This window comes from Stegostoma tigrinum, chromosome 2, assembly GCF_030684315.1.
Source record: "Stegostoma tigrinum isolate sSteTig4 chromosome 2, sSteTig4.hap1, whole genome shotgun sequence".
Lineage (NCBI taxonomy): Eukaryota > Metazoa > Chordata > Chondrichthyes > Orectolobiformes > Stegostomatidae > Stegostoma > Stegostoma tigrinum.
The window spans coordinates 13,983,745-13,989,967 of record NC_081355.1 but is presented as its reverse complement, the minus strand read 5'-3'; positions in this window follow the sequence as shown (position 1 = coordinate 13,989,967).

The following is a 6,223-nucleotide window of genomic DNA, read 5'->3' as shown; positions in this document are numbered from 1 at the left end:
GTTTATGAATCATGTGTATTTTTATAATCAACCTGTTCAACTACAGAGAATGCTGTGTCATCACAGTCAGAGACTATTACTCATGGCTTGATTTACATGCATTAGACAGGGAACTGGGGGCCCACTGAGCAGGAATATGCAAGCCAGCAACATATTCATAGATGTTACAGTAGATAGAGTCAGTGATAATTATTCATTTGTTGTCATGTGTATCTTGTTACAAAATATAGTGAAAAAGTGTTGTATATTGTCACCACTCTCTGGCATCATCTTAACGCATAGAAAAATGAACCAAAACACAGATTATAAAAGGCAAACAAATGAAAAAATAAAAAGTGTCCAACTTTACAGTCGTTCTTGTTAAGTATTTGGTCATGGGCTGAGTGGCCAGCCACGAGTCACCTTCGATGCACCGTTACTGAAACAAAAGTTACCACCATTCAGTGGCATCTCGCCTCCAGCAATACCCTCACCACTGCGAGTTCTCTCTGAACCTTGCCAATGCAGACACCACTGATGCTGATGAGTACTGAAACAGCCGAAACGCAACTCTGCCACTGCCGTGAGTCCATTTCAGGCCCAGCCGCTGGAAGGCTGGGGGAGTTGGTGATGATTTTACTGAGGAAACTGACAATTACATAAGCTTTGCAAAAGAAGGCACTGCGTGAGAAGAGGGAACCATTTGAAATCTCAGTGTGCATGGAGTCAAGATGGGAAACAGGTCACTCAGAATCTTTATGAGAAGGAGGCAAAGAAGCAGGAGGCAGGTGTTGTTGATGACAAGAGTTTGGAGAGGGTTGACGGGGCAGGGAGGGGTTGGTTGAGGGGTCAGTAACGAGAGTGACAGGATCCAAAAGCTGGCTTGCTATGGCTCGACTTGGAAGTGGAGAAAGTTTTGACAACATGAGTTGTGAGCGATTTTACAAGCTATTTTGAGAAAGAATTGTCACTAATCAATTCAACAGCAACAGAAAAGGCATGGGAGATGACAGGTTCTGAGGGAATGGTCAGCAACAGAGGTTGGACCATTTACTCAAAGGTAAAGTTTCCAGAGGATGGTGCACTTGGAGGAGAGAAGAAACAAGGTGAGCAGGAAATAAGTTAGAAATTGTTGAGGATGACAAGTCATTCTGTCCTCTCTGGGGGCCACTGAAGTGCTTGGAATCAGGTCAGCCATGTAGATCTCATGGAATATGAGTTCCCTGATTGGGACTGTTAATCTGGTCCAATCAGGGAGATAGATACAAACAGGAATGTCAAAGGTACTGTTCACTCTGAGAGCTGGTTCTGAGGAAGCTGGATCAGTGGCAAGTACCATACACAAGTAGATAAAGGGTGACTTGGTGATGGAATACTGGCTTCTGTGGAGTTATTTCAGTGGTGACAAGAGAAAAGCATACTCCTGAAGAAATTCACTCGCAATAGTTGTCTTTGAAATGAGGGTAAGCATTTTAGGTATCGTGCCATTATTTTGGAAGCTTGACTTGTTCGATCCAGCGGTCGAAGACTGGATCCAGTATGTGGAAAGAAAGTGAGATAACAACGTGTGGAGTTGAATGAACACAGCAAGCCAAGCAGCATCAGAGGAGCAGGAAGGCTGATGTTTCGGGCCTAGACTCTTCTTCAGAACCCTTTTTCAGACGAAGGGTCTAGGCCCGAAACATCAGCTTTCCTGCTCCTCTGATGCTGCTTGGCTTGCTGTGTTCATTCAGCTCCACACCTTGTTATCTCACATTCTCCAGCATCTGCAGTTCCTTCTATCTGTGGAAAGAATGTGTCATTTATTTCCAGGCAGCTGAAACACAATGAATAATTCTCTGGGTAATTAGGAGCCTAACTTTCCTTGACACAACAGATACTAAGATCTTTTTCAAGAGTTGGCAGATTTAGTTAAGGAATATTATGACCCCAAGCCTTGTTTAATTCTGAGATGGTACTGTGATGCGAGAACCAGGGGAATCTGTGTCGTGATTTTTGATGAGATTAAAATGGCTGGCAGAGAACATGTGATTTTGGTTTAATTCTTAATGACATGCTGAGAAACCATTTGGTATGTGTGGTTAACGATGTAACCATGCAAAGGTACTTAGTAGCTGAAGCCTACCTGAACTTCAAACAGGCACTACAACTGACTTTATCACTGGTAAATGTGGCAAATGGAACATATGAGTTGTAGGGTATTCCAATGGAAGAGGACACCCTTGGCAGTCTGAGTGAGCTTGGGGAACACTGCCTGAGTGAAGGCAATTGCATAGCCTCACTCAGGACATTTCCTGAACAGAGGGACTCTTGATCATCCCACAGCAAAACCCTAAAACAATGTCACGTCTTGGCCAAACAGTTAAAATTTTCTTCAGGATCTGGGTCGGCAAGTCATTGTAGTTGCTGTAGGTACGCAGGTTCAAGACAGCAAGAAAGTCCTGTTAGACTGAAATTGAGTAAGAGAAGCACTCGGCCAGTATCCAGGAGAGTGCAGACACTGGAAGGTCCACCTATATGTGGTTGGAACAGTTACGTCGCTTAACAACATCCAAATCAGAGCCGATCAAAATAAGTGTCTGGTTAAATGGTCACTCAGTGCAAATGGAGATATCTATCTGTGCGGCTACATCTGTGATTTGTGGAGCCAGCTTTTTACAGATTTTGCTCTGGACTCCAGCCCTGGAGTTTGCCCAAGACCTTGGCTAGACTGAGCACCTATACTGGGAAACCCTTGCAGATTAAGGTGCAACGTCGGTTCCAGTCTGTTATGAGAAGCAGCTAGTTCGGTTGCCACTGATTGTAGTAAAGGCTTGGGGCCCAAGCTTGATGGGGCCGAAATTGATTGAGAAAGATTCACCTTGATTGGCTCAGCATTTTTCGATTAGAAAATGGCTGCCTGAGTGAAGTCCTAATTAAATAGCTGGACGTTTTTCCAGAAGGTCTAGGGACTATCAAAGGAGCCCATGCCACCTTCATGTTGCCCAGGAAGTAATTCTGTGATTCTGCAAGGCCCACCCAGTGCCATTTGCCTGGTGGGCAAAAGTAGTGGCAGAAGTCAGGAGGTTGGAAAGTGAAAGAATCATCAAATCAGTGCAGTTTGCAGAACTGGCAGCATTGGTCAAACTGATTGTGAAGCCCAGTGGGTCAGTTCATCTTTGTGGGTGCTTTAAACAAACAGTCAACCACTTTTCGCAGCTGGCTTAATACCCAATCCCTCGTGTAGAGGATTTACACACAAAGCTGGCAAAGCGACTGTCCTTCACAAAGCTGGACATGCATCATGCCTACTTGCAATTGCGGTTAGATGAGGATTCCCGGAGGTATGCTACAAATCTGTGGAATTCCCCGCTCAGCGAAGGCTACCTTGTTGAATGTTTTTGAGGCAAAGACAGATTTTGAACAGTTAAAGTAGTTAAGGGTGATGGTGACAGAGCGGGTAAGAGGAGTTGAATCCACAAAACGATCAGCCATGATCTTATTGAATGGTGGACCAAGCTGGAAGGGACATATGGCCGACTCCTGCTCCTATTTCTTATCTTCTTCTGTTACTACCCATTAGGGTTTGTCCCAATATATGAGACTGCCATTTGGAGTATCATCAGCATTTGCGATTTTTCAGTGGATGATGGAGAACATTTTACAAGGCCTATCCTGGGTTGCCATTTATTTAGATGATGTACCAATAACAGGGAAGATCAATAAAGAGCACTTGGACATAACCCTTAGACATTTCTCCCAGGTGAGCATATGTCTTAGAAGGGGAAAATATGTGTTCCAGGCACCCGAAATATCAACTTGGCTGCAGAGTCAACAAGACCTGGTTACACCTGTTGGAAGGTAAAGTGAGGGCAATCAAAGATGCTCCAGCTCCCACATCTGTACCAGAGCTTATGTTGTTCCTTGGACTGGTGAATTATCATGGAAAGTTCAGACATAATCTGGCCTCCACTTTGGCTCCTGGCCCCTTTGCACCAACTCTCAAAGAAGGCCTTGGAAATGGTCACATCACCAAGCCATAGCTTTTAGGGAAGTGGAGAAACAGCTATCATCCTCTAAGGCGTTGGCAAACAATGGTCCGAAGCAAGATCTCGTTTTGATATATGATGCCTCCCTGTATGGCATGGCGGTAGTATTAGCTCATAGGTGGCCCAATGGAGAAGAAAGCCCAATACTATATGCGTTCAGGACATTGACTAATGCAGCGTGTAAATACACGCAGATAAAGAAGGCAGGTTTGGCTGTTATTTGGAGTCAGGAAGTTTCATCGATATGTTAATGGATGTAAATTTGTGATAATAACAGACCATAAACCCCTGCTATGTTTACTTAAAGAAGACAAGGCAGTGTCATCCATAGCTTCAGGCCAAATTCAGCAGTGTACCCTAATACTAGACCATCATCATGCTGGTACCAAAGAAAACTCATGTCGAGTGCCTCAATGACTTCTACCCAGTGCCTCTGACCCCCATTATTATGAAGGGCTTTGAAGGTTAGGCATGACTAATATCAACTCTAGTCTCCCAGCCTGCCTTGATTCTTTGCAAGTTGCCTACCGTCGCAACAGGTCCACGGCAGACATCATCTCCCCAGCCCTACACTCGTCCCTGGAATATCTGGATCACAAGGATACCTATGTCCGTCTCTTACTCAGTTAATACAGCTCCACCTTCAACATCACAATTCTAACCAAACTCTGGACCCAGGTCTCCACTCTGCTCTCTGCAACTGGATCCTTGGCTTCCTGACCCACAGACCACAATCAGTGATGAAAGGCAACAGCACCTCCTCCACATCAGCAATCCTCAACACCAGTGCCCTGCAACGCTGTGTACTCAGCCCCTTATTATACTCACTGTGCGCACATGACTGTGTGGCCAAATTTCTTCCTAACTCCATCTACAAGTTCGCCGAAAACACCACCTTTGTCTGATATCTGGCCCGCAAAAATGAGGCAGAACACAGGAAAGAGAGTGCTTGGTGATGTGGTGTAAAGATAACAATTTCTCCCTTAAAGTCAGCAGAACAAAAAATCTGGTCACTGATTTAAGGAAGCAAGGTAGAGGGCATACATCTGTCTGCATCAACAGAGCTTACGTGGAGATGGTCGACAGCATCAAGTTCCTAGGAGTAATGACCGCCAATAATCTGTCCTGGTCTACTCACATTGACATGATGTTCAAGAAGGCAGAACGCTGTCTCTACCTCCTCAGGAGACTAAGGAAATTTGGCATATTGGTAAAGACTCTCTCCAATTTGAATGATGCACAACAGAAAGCATTTAATCTGGAAGCATCACAGCTTGGTACAACAACTGCTCTGCCCAGGCCTGTAAGAAACTACAGGAAGTTGTGAACACAGTCCCATCCATCACGTAAGCCAACATTCCATCCACTGACTCCCCAACTATACTTCTCACCGCCTCAGAAGAGCAGCTAACATAATCAAAGACCTCTCCCATCCCAGTTATAATCCCGTCAGGCAGAAAATACAAAAGCCTAAACACACATACCAATAGATTCAAGAATAGCTTCTTCCCTCGTGTTATTAGACTTCTGAATGGACCTCTCCGATTTGAAATTTTTGTGCTCCTTCTCTGTAACCATAACATTGTACTCCTTTCTCTGCAACCATAATATTGTATCCCATGCTCTGTTCTATTACCCTGATGCACATTTTTGGCTGACTACCTGGCCTCTTTCACAGCTATGTGTTTCATCAACAAGATACACTGCAGCAATTCACTATGGCCCTTTCAACACTATCCTCCAAAACCCACAACCTCTACCACCCAGAAGAACAAGGACAGCAGATACATAGGAATGCCACCATCTCCTAATCACACGTCATCCTGATTAGGAATCGTTCTAATGGTCCTATAAAATCAGCACATCGCTGTTCCTACATCAAATGGATTGCAGCCATTCAAGAAGGCAGCTCACCAACGCCTTCTCCAGGACAACTGAGGATGGGGAATAAACAACTGACCAAGCTAGTGACACATGAATAAATAACAGCAAAGGAAGAACGATCCTAGGATAAATTGTGAAGGTGGGTTTGGGCTGTACGTATGGTTGGATACTGAAGTGGACACAAAGTCTAAGAGGATGAGTTTATTGTTGAAAATGTTTCCCCAATTTCTCCTAAGATTGATTTGAAAAGATTAATTATTTCAAAATTCTTCCTGTACCAACTGACAGGATGGTTTGTGACACATCTATATTTCTTCCAGTATCTTGTCACA